The sequence below is a fragment of the Procambarus clarkii genome, chromosome 70 (genome assembly GCF_040958095.1).
Source record: "Procambarus clarkii isolate CNS0578487 chromosome 70, FALCON_Pclarkii_2.0, whole genome shotgun sequence".
In the NCBI taxonomy this organism is placed as follows: domain Eukaryota; kingdom Metazoa; phylum Arthropoda; class Malacostraca; order Decapoda; family Cambaridae; genus Procambarus; species Procambarus clarkii.
Window position 1 is genome coordinate 21554380 of NC_091219.1, and position 15771 is coordinate 21570150.

Consider the following 15771-nt stretch of genomic DNA (forward strand, 5'->3'; position numbering starts at 1 on the left):
ACTCTGAAGGGACTTTATGATGCCTCCCTTCAGAGAAGAAAACTTTTATTTTGTTTAGGGATTATTTAAGTATTGTGTAAAAGGAAAAGAGGCACCAGATTCATCACTAGAGGCACGTATCACTAGATAACATAAATATAAATATGTGAGATTTATGGAGAGAGAGAGAGAGAGAGGTAGAAGAAAGAAGAAGATAGAAAATATCCTCAGGTTATCATTGCAAGTTTGAGCAAGTATCCCCTGGCCATCAGTTCTATCACAGGAAATATTGCATGGCAATCATGCCAATCACATGTAAATACCCATTGGCTCCTCATGTCATATTCAGGACAGTTTTCATCAGTCATGCTGTGAGGTACGGCAACAATATGCCACATTGACATTGTTATGTAAAAAAAATTGTTTTGATATTGTAATAAAAGTATAAAAAACATTGTTTTGACATTGTTATGTCAAAAACATGAAAATATCACTGGGTTATCAACGCAAAAAAACAGGCAAATATCCATCGCCTTCATATAATGCACAGCTAAATAATCAAGGTAATCATGCAAGCACAGACGAATATCACACTGCTCTAACTATACAGATAAATTCAAAAGGATTTATACAGGCATATACAATATAATTTATACAATCATACACAGTGTCATTTACACTGTCAAATACAGTGGACACCAACATTTCAAGGCTGACAAACATTTAAGATTCTCATATTAACATCAGCATAATTAGCGAAGCAGATATAAGTATCTTACCCAAGCTTAACTGGATATAGTAACACACGCCAGCAATGTACGGTAGATCAAACCATGCATGTTGGTGAGTTTGGCCATCTTGGAGCGCTCAGTTGAGAGGCTCTCAGTGGAGAGGCTCCCGGTTGAGCGACTCCCAGTGGAGCTCTGAGATCAGAGCGTCCCCAGTCAGCCTCCGGCTTCCCACCTCCGCCAAGCCTGTTGTACACAATATAAACTTTCTTGTCGGCGGCTGTTGAGTGTATTCGCTTGGTTTATTTAAGGACGAGGAAGAGTGCAGCCACGCGTTTCGTGGTTACTGGTGCGAGCCACAGCTTACAGAGAGAGGACCCCACCCACACTGAGGGAAGCTCCAACACACTGAGGGAAGCTCCACCACACTGAGGGAAGCTCCATCACACTGAGAGGGGGCACCTCCCCACTGAGATGACTGTGAATGTGCAGGTTAACAGACTTGATAAATGGGCGGGAGGAAAAAAAAGAAAAAGATAAAGACGTATGTGAGGTACTTAGGAGTACCTCACACACACACATTATATTTATATATATATATATATATATATATATATATATATATATATATATATATATATATATATATATATATATATATATATATATATATATATATATATATATATATATGTATATATATATATATATATATATATATATATATATATATATATATATATATATATATATATATATGACAGTAGGGAAGGGAGTACCACCTCTGGCTGGAAGAAGGGGGACCCATAGCCTCGGAGGAAACCACACATAACGCATTGGAGGGAATGTAGGTCCCCTCCAATACAGTTTCTGTGTGCTTTTCTCCAACCACCCCCTTCCCTTTTTTTTTTTTCCTTTATTGTGTATTTAAAGGTTACAAAACATACAAGACAAATGCCTAAAGGTTATGGATCACTTGAAGCTCCTCCGCTTCTGGACAGGAACCGAGGACGCAGCAAGCATATATATATATGGGACGCAAGCAAGCATATATATATATATATATATATATATATATATATATATATATATATATATATATATATATATATATATATATATATATATATATATATATATATTTGTGACGATAATCTCTGTCAAGAGAGATTGAGCCTGCTCTTCCCTACTTAAAGTTACGTCAAGTTAACAAGTATAAGATGCTACATTCAAGATACATCACCGGTAGCACAAAACGTTTTGACCAGGAGGCAAAACGTACCCAAGATCCCCCCTACTCCACACACCCTCCATGCCGGCTCGTCGTCAACCAGCAAACTACCAATTCCAGCCTGCCTGCTCCTGATTAGTGACTCGCCGACCGCGCACCTGCACACTGCACCTCAGCGCCATCTATATGAGTCGACGTCTGAGCCTGACCAGCTATCAACTTCAGAATATTCTTTGTGCTCTTAGAGTTGACATCTCTCTCTGGCATACTAAGCTCTCTGGCTTTCGTATACTAAGGGAGGTCTCAGCTAAAGCCAATATTCTCAGCACCATTTCTCCATTATAATATTTAATCTATTGTGTTTTTGCATTTATCTTTGTCATTTTATTGCACTAGTCATTTACCTGAGATTTGTCTTTATTTTCATTTATGTTTAAAGTAAATATATTAAAGTTTCATTGTTCATACTTTGTGTTTTACGTGTTCCTCCCTCTAACTTGCCACAGACAACAGGCAAGCAGTCTGTCTTTTTTTTGTAAGTGTGACCAGGCATTGACACCTGCCATTGGAGGACTGCCGAACATCTATACTCCAACACTTTCCCAATATATATATATATATATATATATATATATATATATATATATATATATATATATGTGTGTGTGTGTGTGTGTGTGTGTGTGTGTGTGTTATTCTCCTAAAATACTGTTGCTCGATATACATCTCTCTTGTTTTTACCTCTCATTCTTTTAACTCTATTCTGTAAACCTGCACCTTCCTAAACACAGATCTGTTCCCCCAAAACACCTAACTCTATCTGACATAATGTCAAGGGGCGGAGCTTAAACTTTTACTACCCTCCTCACTCAAGAGGAGGAGCTTATTTCAACTTTTACCTCCTGTACGCTCCTCCAACTACCAACTCTACCAATCACACATCACAAATTCAACAGAAAACGTAACACGTCCCAAAATTTCCTCAGAAAATGGATCATGTCTCAAAAAATTATCGTACACTTTGCAATCACATATCACAAATTCAGCAGAAAATTTAACACATCCCCAAATTTCCTCAGAAAATAGATCACGTCCCCCCAAAAATTATCCTATACTTGGCAACTTAAACACTGTACCTTCACACAATATCACACAACCTTACATCACACAGGGGACGGTCTAAAAAATCACTAAATCATCCTACACTCGGCAACTCACACCCAAATCCTTTCCACAACGTTATCAAAACATACGACGTATCCAAAACCACTCCATCCCAAAATGGAGGGGACGGTCTACGTCGTCAATCTCTCTACTGACTCTGTCAACAAGATCGCATCAGGTTCCCACATTTGGTCAGTTTCACATCGCCGCTGCCACAGACGGAGATAAGGAGTACTTGCTAAAACCACTCCATCCATGAGACTCCCTCCAGCCAGTCATAACCCCAAAATATTACACCTCACATCCCAAGAAGGGTATAATCCGAGTAACTGTAAATCTCCTTGTTCTCAGAAACTTAAGGTCACCCTTTGTCTTATAGACTGGTACATTCGTTTGACTGAGCAACGGCTGTCTTAATCCACTATGACCTTACCTCAATGTGTAACCAATCTGAATACTTAACAAATGACTGGTTGAAGTGCATGTTAAGTGTTGTAGTGCTTGATTCGCTGGGTAAAATCACTTCAAATTTGTGGAATACAATACCGGGTGTATGTGGAGGGAAGGGAGGCCGAGGGTATGTGGAGGTGGACCGAGGGTATGTGGAGGTGGACCGAGGGTATGTGGAGAGAGGCCGAGGGTATGTGAAAGGGAGGCCGAGGGTATGTGGAGAGGGACCGAGGTTATGTGGAGAGAGGCCGAGGGTATGTGAAAGGGAGGCCGAGGGTATGTGGAGAGGGACCAGGGATACGTCAGTGACCTGACAGATCTGGAAAGTTTACAGTTACCGGTCAAGGGAGAACACACATTATCAAGTTCAGTGAATTGTAATAAGGAGAGGCACAATAAGCTCCCCCAAGCAATTACATGAAAACCACTCATATCATCCTTTATGTTTCAACAGGAGTGTATTCACCTGCGCTTGAACAAAAATTTTGAAAACACATGGAAATTACAATTCAAATGATAAAAATATCAAGAGTTCGGTAACTGACATTTCAGAATTAAATTATGAAAAGCTGTCTGCTTCTCTGGATGGATCCCCATTCTGCAAGATGATGTAAAAATATCAATACTGATGGCAGCTTTCAAATATCTCATTCATCAGCTGGTCCATAAGAGACCAGGAATCACAGTAGTAATCTAGGGACATGCAATGAATGAAATGATGATGATTGCCCATCTGCAGTCCTCTATTATCTTAGGAAAATGATGCAGTAGGAAAATAAAACGTTGACTGCGGCAATATACCCAACGCTGAGGCCCTCTGGTGCAGCGCTATATACCAGAAAGTCGTGTGGAAAATGAGAGTTAACAGAGGAAGAAATTGTCAGTTGTACCACATATATGGAACTCAGTGGAGCTGCAAGTTATATACCGACAATTATTGCTCTAAAATCTATACGAAGCCGCACAGACATAGCCTAAACATTGACTGAATAAATCATTGGATATTACAATGGAATAGTCAGGTGAGGATAGCACAAAGTGATATCACCACCTCACACGACTGCTTCTCTTGTCTTTCCATTGGCACCACATTAAGTGAAGCTATCATGAAAGCATCCCGGCTGATTAAGCGAGAGATAAAATAAATCCCAAGAGATAAGAAGCACTTTAAGACACGTCTGTGTAGAGAAGAGCCTCGACCATCAACCAGCAAGATGGAGTGTTTTGGCTCACTAACAGTAATGTCTGAAGCCCTACCCAGGGGTAGGGCTTCAGACGCCACATACTCTCCCCACCACACTGTACCATCATACCCTCCCCACCACACTGTACCATCACTCTCCCCACCACACTGTACCATCACTCTCCCCACCACACTGTACCATCACTCTCCCCACCACACTGTACCATCACTCTCCCCACCACACTGTACCATCACTCTCCCCACCACACTGTACCATCACTCACTCCACCATACTGTACCATCACTCTCCCCACCACACTGTACCATCATACCCTCCCCACCACACTGTACCATCATACCCTCCCCACCACACTGTACCATCATACTCTCCCCACCACACTGTACCATCATACCCTCCCCACCACACTGTACCATCATACCCTCCCCACCACACTGTACCATCACTCTCCCCACCACACTGTACCATCATATTCTTCTCCAGGAACATGTACTCACATGTCCTCCCAATAATACTCTTCCCTCTCCAGAATTTCAATATTAATCCCGAGTTTCTAATCATCAAGTGAATTCCCTTCGTCTTGTCGACGTCTTCCCTTCCTCTACCTCTCCTTCCTCTATCCTCTCCTTCCCGATTACCTTCCAATTCCCTCTCTCTCCTTCTCCCATTTTGCATTCCCTTCTTAATGTCCTCTTTATTAATTTCGTTCCTTTCTCTGTAGCTCTTTCTTTGTTTTCCCCACTTTTACCTGACATTCTCTTCATATTCCGATTTTTTTCCTTCATTTTCCTCCTTCCCTTTCACCGTTTTTTTGCCTGCGTTCTCCACCTCTTTCTTTCCATACACTTTCCACGGCATACTTGAGCATGTTGTTTGCAGGGAAATAACAGTCTGTTTACATTCTACACATAATTTCTCCTGCACCCGCGGCTCCAGCTTGCAGAGTGCAATTCAGATTCAATAACAGGGCTATTAAGGCAATTATGAGATGGGATTGCAAAGGCAGCTCTCGTGGTGTCCAGCCTGTGCTTCCTGCACAGCCATCACGATTGTATTTGAATGTGTATCACACACTATATAATATATATATATATATATATATATATATATATATATATATATATATATATATATATATATATATATGTCGTACCTAGTAGCCAGAACGCACTTCTCAGCCTACTATGCAAGGCCCAATTTGCCTAATAAGCCAAGTTTTCCTGAATTAATATATTTTCTCCAATTTTTTCCTTATGAAATGATAAAGATCCCCATTTCATTATGTATGAGGTCACTTTTTTATTGGAGTTAAAATTAACATAGATATATGACCGTACCTAACCAACCCTACCTAACCTAACCTAACCTATCTTTATAGGTTAGGTTAGGTTAGGTTAGGTAGCCGAAAAAGTTAGGTTAGGTTAGGTTAGGTAGGTTAGGTAGTCGAAAAAACATTAATTCATGAAAACTTTGCTTATTAGGCAAATCGGGCCTTGCATAGTAGGCTGACAAGTGAGTTCTGGCTACTAGGTACGACATATATATATATATATATATATATATATATATATATATATATATATATATATATATATATATATATATATATATATAATCACGCCTGTGTAGAGATATGAGATGCACGTACTTCGCCTATTTCTTACGTGCTTGTAATATGTTGAGCACATGCTAGGCATGGACCCGGCCCTAAAGATCGCGAGGTCATCATTCTCTCCACTCAACCAGCGTCTACGCAATTTGATTGGAACTTGGAGATCCACCAGGGGCTCTGCCAAGGCAGGCCGAGCTATCACAGCGTCTAACAAGTTTTACCAACTTCCAGGGAGCACCTGCAAGAGTGTGAGAGGCAGGAGTCATTTCCTCGTTACTCTTAGATTTCATTTTAAAGATCAACCATAACCTTCACTAAGTTTATATAGAAATAAAGATAATTTTCAGCTGTATAAGTAACAATTTAAACAGAACTAAAATAACGTACAAATCGAGTAAAAAAAAGGTCTCCCATACAGGAGAGGAAGAAGTTTGGGATTGCAGGAGGGGAAGGGGTTGGGAAGGGTGTAGAAAAACCCTCACCTTCAACATCTTATTGATTACAGGTGATGAGGGGGGGTCGGTTCCTGTTGTGGGTGCCGAGAAGCAGGGCTGGAGGTGTAGGCAGGAGCCATTGGAAGGTGGGGAAAGAAGGTACAGGGGAAGGGGGTTGGAGGGAGGCAGGAGATGGCGCTCTGAGAGCAGGCTGTGTGCTCCGCCAAGCGTCTGTAATCTTGACTACATTATTTAGGGAGATAATTAAGCAGTCAAGATGGGAGAGTTGAGGAGGAAGCGAAGTTGGTTATTGTATAAAGGCTTTATGATGGAGATTAAGAGAGCGTGTGTGGGAAGGTTAGCTGAAGGAGAGACAGAGAGTGACAATAGAGTGACAGAGTGGCAGAGAGAATGTCAGAGTAGCAGAGAGAAAGAGAGAGAGAGAGAGAGAGAGAGAGAGAGAGAGAGAGAGAGAGAGAGAGAGAGAGAGAGAGAGAGAGAGAGAGAGAGAGAGAGAGAGAGAGAGCTGGTGGAGACTCCGTGGTCAAATTGTGGACGATTTCGTATCTCACCCATAAATCCCGGGTTGGACTCCCGGCCGTAGCAGAAACAAATTGGTAGCGTTTTCATTCACCTAATGCCTGTGTACACCTAGCAGTAAACAGGTACTACTACTACAAGTACCATTGCCTCTCATAGTGTCACTGCCGTAACTACCATAGCTATCACAACTACTACTTCTCTTCAGGGAGAGAGGGACCAGAATTGGACACATTGGATACAAAGACGCATTTAAGTATCACTTTTCTTGGACATTTTATCATTAACGTCTAGAAGCGCCTAAAAAACTACCACGGTCAGACCATCAAATATATCATTGTTTCACTTTTTAATTTCGTCAACGGGGAAATTTATCTAGGTTAAATCAATAACGTCAGGATAATCATAAATTTAATTTAGATTAAAGATTATATTAGCTCCAACAGTGACTAAATACTTGGGCAGGTCAAGATTCCGACTGCCTCGCTTATTGCCGGGCCGCCGTTCGAGCCTAAGATGGTCCATTTGCCTGCGCACTTTTCCTTAACTCATTTCTAACATACCAGTTCTCAGGTTGTCCTACAAGGTTCCAAAGTAGTGTATAAAGTGGTTCGTGTAGGTATTGTATTAAGTGGTCCATGCAAATAATCAATTAAGTGGGCAATGAAAGTAATGAATTATTGGTTCATGAAAGTAATCTATTAAGTGGTCTATGAAAGTAATGTATCAAGTGGTCTATGACGTTAATGTATCAAGTGGTTCATTAAAGGTATACGTATCAAGTGGTCCAGAGAAGTAATATAATAGAAGGAGGTGGTCGTTGAGAGACAAATTCAAAGCTGTCCAGGAACAACCCAAGGGAGCAGTCCACCACTTCAATTAGGAGAGGTACTGGCATGGAGGGGGGGGGGGGGAGGGGGTATTATTATGGGGGTATGAGATACAGTTATGGGGTAGCAGGATAATATTATGGCGGGTAGGTCATGACATGGGATAGGGAGGTACTATTACTGGGGGGTAAGAGTTATTGTCATGGGGTTGGAGGTACTATTGGGGGGGGAGGAGGTTCTGTCATGGTTGGGGTTCTATTATAGGGTAGGAGGTAGAGTCAAGGGTTGGAGGATACTATTATCCGGGTAGAAGTTACTGTCACGGGGTTGGGAGGTACTATAAGGAGAGTAGGAGGTACGTTCATGGGGTGGGGAGGGGAGGTACTATTATTGGGGGTAGGAGGTACTGTCATAGAGAGGGTAGTTACTATTATGGGAGTAGGAGGTACTGTCATAGATTGGGGGGATGTACTTTTATGGGAGGTAGGAGGAACTGTCATAGGGAGGGGAGGTACTATTATAGGGAAAGGAGGTACTGTCATGGGGGTGAGGAAGTACTATTATGGAGGTAGGAGGTACTGTCATGGGGAGGGGAAGTACTATTATGGGGTAGAAGATAATGTCATGGAGTAGTGGGAGGTATTATTATGGGTGTAGTAGGTAGTGTCATGGGGGGTGGGGAGGTTCTGTCATGGGGTAGGGAGATACTATTATGGGGGGAAAGATGTACTGTCATGTAGTGGGGAGGTATTATTATGGGGTAGGTGGAACTGTCATGTGAATGGGAGGTACTAATATGGGTGTACGAGGTACTGTCGTGGGGGTTGGACACTTTACAGGCGATGAGTCACAATAACGTGGCTAAAGTATGTTGACCAGACCACACACTAGAAGGTGAAGCGACGACGACGTTTCGGTCCGTCTTGGACCATTCTCAAGTCGATTGTGTCAGAACATAAGACAAGAACATAAGTCAGAACATAAGACAATCGACTTGAGAATGGTCCAGGAAGGACCGAAACGTCGTCGTCCCTTCACCTTCTAGTGTGTGGTCTAGGTTGGATACTTTTATCCGTGAGAGAAGGTACTTTCACGAGGATAGGGTCGATGAAGGTAATGTATTAAGTTTCAGAAAAAAATTAAGGTAAATAACTTTCAGAAAAAATAATATAGTAAAAAAAATTGATAGTAAATATACCGACGTACAACTGAAATTAGAAAGTAGAAATCTGAACTATTGAGTTGGACAAACCGGAAAACTATATTTAACTTGTGTTGCTTTGACAAACTAAACTAACCTATCCTAACTCTTCCTAGGCCTAATACACGATATCTAAGGCCTAATATAGTACATATGTGTGCTATACTAGGCCTAGGAATATCTAAGTTTGTTTTTAGCTTCATGTATTTTAAAATAATTCCTTACTAGTCAAGGTACTACTATTTAATAACTAAGTACGTACGAATTCATGAGTATTAAGGACCGTCAGAGCTGATATTATCTAAACAAGAGGAGGGGTTGAAATATTATAAATGCGGCTCTGAGATCAGAAATGAGGCGGGTGTTGAAGATGCGGACTGTTACGCTGTGGGAGATGCGGCCATGTTTCGTGCACACTTGGGTAAATGTTCTTATTTTCGAAGGCAATTAGCATGGGCTTAGTCCTGGTCTTGGTGGTAGAGAGTGGTTGGTGTAGGTGCGGTCGTTACTAGGAGAGTGGCCACACACACGAGCTGAACACACTTTAGTATTCCCGGGACGACAACACGGCGGCTGACATGGTCTGGTTGACGGCACATCACGCAATACAATCACTGCAGGAGGCCACAACTGCTGCTGTTCCTCCTCCTCTTCCTCCTCCTCTTCCTGCTGCTCCTCCTCTTCCTCCTCCTCTTCCTGCTGCTCCTCCTCTTCCTCCTCCTCTTCCTGCTGTTCCTCCTACCCAGTTCCTCTTTACCTCCTCTTTGCAAATTAAATGCCAGACACAATTTTAACTCAATTTCTCTAAAGTTAAAGATACCACCAGATGAGTGGCTTCGGATGTGGATTGTGTTCAACTATGAGATTGTATGAAGGTTCTACGAGGCAGGTCTAATGTTTTTTTTTGTATGTGTATGTGTAATTAGTGAAGTTACAAGATGAGAACTACACTCCTTTGTAGTCTTTGTCTTCCCAATAATCTTTGTTACATGATGCATCGAAATTTATGATTTTTGGCATCCACCTACTTTTCTCTGAATTTGTTTCGACATTCTACAATGTGTGTGTGTGTGTGTGTGTGTGTGTGTGTGTGTGTGTGTGTGTGTGTGTGTGTGTGTGTGTGTGTGTTTCTGTGTGTGTGTGTGTATATATTAACCTAGTTGTATTCACCTAGTTGTGCTTGCTGGAGTTGTGCTCTACTCTTTGGGCCCGCTTCTCAACTGTCAATCAATCAACTGTTACTACTATTTTTTCACACACACACCCATGGAAACAGGCCGTAACAACTGTCTAACTCGCAGGTTAGACAGTTGTTAGACAGTTAGACATTTACTGCTAGATAACAGGGGCATCCTGGTGAAAGAAACTCTGCCCATCTGTTTCCGCCGGCCCCGGGAATCGAACCCCGGACCACAGCATTACGTATCCAGCGTGCTGTCCACTCAGCCACCAGCGCCCCTGTTGTGTGTGTGTTTGTGTGTGTGTGTGTGTGTGTGTGTGTGTGTGTCACCCCCACACAATCCTCCACCCCACACAACCTTCCACCCCTCAAAACCCTCCACCCCACACAACCCTCCACCCCCACACAACCCTCCACCCCACACAACCCTCCACCCCACACAACCCTCCACCCCACACAACCCTCCACCCCACACAACCCTCCACCCCCACACAACCCTCCACCCCACACAACCCTCCACCCCCACACAACCCTCCACCCCACACAACCCTCCACCCCCACACAACCCTCCACCCCACACAACCCTCCACCCCACACAACCCTCCACCCCACACAACCCTCCACCCCACACAACCCTCCACCCCCACACAACCCTCCACCCCACACAACCCTCCACCCCCACACAACCCTCCACCCCACACAACCCTCCACCCCCACACAACCCTCCACCCCACACAACCCTCCACCCCCACACAACCCTCCACCCCACACAACCCTCCACCCACACACAACCCTCCACCCACACACAACCCTCCACCCCACACAACCCTCCACCCCCACACAACCCTCCACCCCCACACAACCCTCCACCCCCACACAACCCTCCACCCCCACACAACCCTCAACCCCCACACAACCCTCCACCCCACACAACCCTCCACCCACACACAACCCTCCACCCACACACAACCCTCCACCCCACACAACCCTCCACCCCCACACAACCCTCCACCCCCACACAACCCTCCACCCCACACAACCCTCCACCCCCACACAACCCTCCACCCAACACACCCTCCCCCCCACACAATCCTCCACCCCCACACAATCCTCCACCCCCACACAACCCTCCCCCACACAACACTACTGGCTTAAGCCTCGCATCACCTGATCCTATAAAATTGAGCATTTTCTCTGAGCAGTTTTGGCCGGGCCCGCTTTATCACAGCTCCAAGTCTCCCGTATATGAAATTCTTCTTTCCATCACTTTAATATTTGACCCCCATGTGTGAGGCTCTTTGACGAGAAGGTAAGATGGAAAGGAAAAGAGGAGGTAGGGAGGTGGGAGAGGGATGTGAAAGGAAGGGGAAGGGGGGTTAGAATGAGAGGGAAGGAGAAAGGATGGGGAATAAGACTGTTTAAGAGGTGCCGGATTGGGGTGAGATGAGATTGATGGAGGTTCTCAGCGTGTGTGTGGGGAGGAGATTCAGGAAGGGAGAGTTGTGCGCAAGGAATGGAATAAAGAGATGACAGGAAAGGAAGAGGATGATAGGAGGAGAAGGAGCAGAAGTATCAAGAATGTTTTGTGGTGAGAGGAAAAGCTGTCTTCTCCTGGAGAAGCTGCCACATCTGCGGCAAGATATACAGGAAAGTTCTTCAACCGTCAACCGTCAATCAGTTGATTGACGGTTGAGAGGTGGGACCAAAGAGCCAAAGCTCAACCCTCGCAAGCACAACTAGGTGAGTACAACTAGGTGGGTACACCCTCTCTCTGTGATTATCTGTGCCCGACGCCTTATCAGGGGCAGAGAGTGAGTGAAATAAGAATAGCTTGAGAGGGAACAATAATACTTAGAAGAGAAATACGATAACGGAGGAGAAGAGGAAGAAAATTAGGAGGGAAGAGGGAGAGAAAGAGGAAGAAGTAGAAGAATAAGAAACAACGAAGGTAGCATAAGTAGGAGAAAAAGAATTGTAATAGGAGAAAGAGGAAGTAGTAGGAGAAAAATAATTATAATAAGAGGAAGAGGAAGAAATGCGAGATGAAGAATTGCCATAAGAGAAAGAGGAAGTTCAGGATATGAAGAATTATAATAAGAGAAAGGGGGAAGTAGTGGGAGGAGGAGGAGGAAGAGAAGCCATCAGTAGGAAGTGTTGTTAGTGTGGCAGTTCTCTGATGTTTTCCAGCAGGGAATAGTGCCAAAGTTAGTGAGGTGCACGTTGGTAGCAACGGTATTGCCACCGTTGTGTTGCAATAATGGTTATTGTTGCTTCCTGACCATTAGTACCGTTATTGCTCTTGTTCACGCTCAATATTGCCTCTGTTTTAATCTTCTCCTTTCTTTTATATATTGTTTATTTAGTACAAGATTAAGGCATTATGAGTGAATCTGGGGCTTTTTTATTAATATTTTGCTGACTGTAGATTTTGAGACAAAATTATGTGTTAGTGAATGTGTGTGAACTCACCTAGTTATACTCACCTAGTTCTGTCTGTTGGGGGTGGAGCTTTGACTTTTTGGTCCCGCCTCGCAACCGTCAATCCTTACACAGGTTTCTGAAAGCAGTTCTGATGTTAGCCAGCGTCACATACGCTCCCGATGTTACTTTGTTGATGTGTCTTCAGGAGACAGGTTTCGTGAAGGACCTCCTCTTCCATTCGTTATCCAGTGTCTGGCCTTCTATCTCCTCCCCCTAGTTTCATTACTTTACATTTACTTGGGTTGATCTTTAGTAGCCATTTGTTTGACCAATCCCTCAGATTGTTTAGGTCATCTTGTAGCTTCATACCATCTTCCGTTGTGTTTATCCTCCTCATAATTTTTGCATCATCAGAAACATTGAGAGGAACGGGTTTATTTCCTCTTGGAGATCATTTACATATATCAGTAACAGTATAGCTCCAAGAACTGATCCCTGAGGGACTCCACTGGTTACGTCTCGCCATACCGCATATGTAAGATCTGTCCTGGAGTATGTGGCCCCAGCATGGAGCCCGTACCTTGTCAACCACACGACGAAGCTGGAAAAAGTTTAATGGTATGCCACTGGGTTAGTCCCAGAAATAAGAGGCATGAGATACGAGGAAAGGCTGCGTGAAATACACCTCAGGACACTGGAAGGCAGAAGAGTAAGGGGAGACATGATTACCATGTACAAAATTCACAGAGGAATTGACAGGGTGATAAGGGTAAACTGTTTAACACCGGTAGTGCGCGAACAAGGGGACACCGTTGGAAATTGAGTATCCAAATGATCCACAGGGACCTTAGAAAAAACTTTTTCAGTGTCAGAGTAGTTAACAGGAGGAATGCATTAGACAGTGATGTGGTGGATGATGACTTCATACACATTTTCATATGTAGAAATGATAGAGCCCAGTAGACTCAGGAATCTGTACACCAGTTGATTGACAGTCGAGAGGCGGGACCGAAGAGCCAGAGCTCAACCCCAGCCAAGACATCTAGGTGAGTGTGTGTGCTCCCTCTTCTCTCCCGTCCACCGAAGACCTCCTTTTTTCCCCACCTCCCAATCCCTCCCTCTTTCCCTCACCCCCTCAAGCCCACTACTCTTCCCCACACTCTCATGTCCTTTCTCGCCCACCGCCCCAGGCCCTCCCATCACCCCCCAGCCTCCCCATACCAGATCCTCCCACCCCCCTTCCAACTGGGACAACACAGGTCTCCTTTCCTCCCAGCCACCCCCCCTCCCCCCTAACAAACCAGATCCCCTTTCTTCCCCCTCCCCATCCTGGACCCTCCTTGTTTACCTACTCTAGTGGAATCAACAGAAACTGAAGATGGACAGAAGAGAGTAGCTTCAAGGTTATGTACTCGAACATTGATGGGTTTACAAGCAAGACAAGTCAACTTAGGGAATGAGCACAAGAAGTAAACCTGGATGTAATTGGACTCACGAAAACAAAACTCTCAGGAATCGTAACGAATGCGGTGTTTCTCCCAGGACTAAATTGTAATAAGGAAAGAGAGGAAGGGTAGGAGAGGAGGCAATGTGGCATAACTCATGAGAAAGAAATGGAGTTTCAAAGAGATGGTTATGCCAGGCCGCGAGTGGTTCAGAGACAACAACACAGACACCATGACGATGGGAGGACCAAGAGTGGTAGTATCGGTGATATAAAACCCACCACCAAATGACAGAAGACACAGGCAAGCGTATATCAGAAACAATAAGGAATTTAACAATATAATTGAGAGGACAGCCTCTGCTGCCTGTATAATTCGATCCCATTTGCTCATCATGTGTGACTTCAATCACAGAAGGATAGACTGGGAGAAGAAGGAACCGCATGGAGGAGAGGAAACATGGAGAGCTAAACTATTGGAGGTGGCAACAAAAATCCTTTTAAGCTATCATGTCAGGGAACCCACAAGAATGAGGGAACACGATGAACGAGCGAAATTCGGCCTAGTCGTCACTATGAAAGACTACGACATAAGGGAAATCGGTTTCGAGGCCCCAGTAGGAATAAGCGATACAGTGTACTGACGTTTGAGTGTCTGGTCGTAGAATGGTTAATGTACCCAGGGAAGGGTACAAAAAACAAAAGGCTGGCATTCCGAAAGAGAAACTATGTGGAGATAAGAAAATTCTAAACAGATATAACATGGGGAAGCAGAGCTCAGGGGAAAGACGACCCAAGACATGATTGAATACATCGCGCGAAGTGCAAGGAGGCAGTAGACCGCTCCTAACGACCTGACTATGATCCTGTCAATTTCCTCACAGTGACGTATGTCACAATCACAGTTCCCTCTACTGTGCGTGAATTGTCGTCTAGAACACCAAACAGTTTTGTAAAAATACTCCAAAACAGCGCTAGATTCCTCGAATTTAAAATCCGGCAGACGCACCCTTAACTACCTAACAATTTCAGACGTTATCTTAAATCGCCGATAATAATGACTACTTCTTAACCTCTTGGACACGGTCTCATGTATTACGGAACCTGTCATCTGTCACATCAGAATCGAACTAGGAAGTGACGTCAGAGTCCCGTTGAGACATGAACGTTTGGCCTGGCTACTAGCTTAATACGAGACTGTGATCATGACCCCTTGATCTGGCAACCTATGCTGACTTGTCTTACACATGTTCCTGGATGTGACTTCACCATTGTGGTTTGTAAAAGTTTTCTCATTAGTGGGGCAAAGGGAACAATCCTTTTGTATATAGTTTCTGCCTCAGATGCTCTTAACC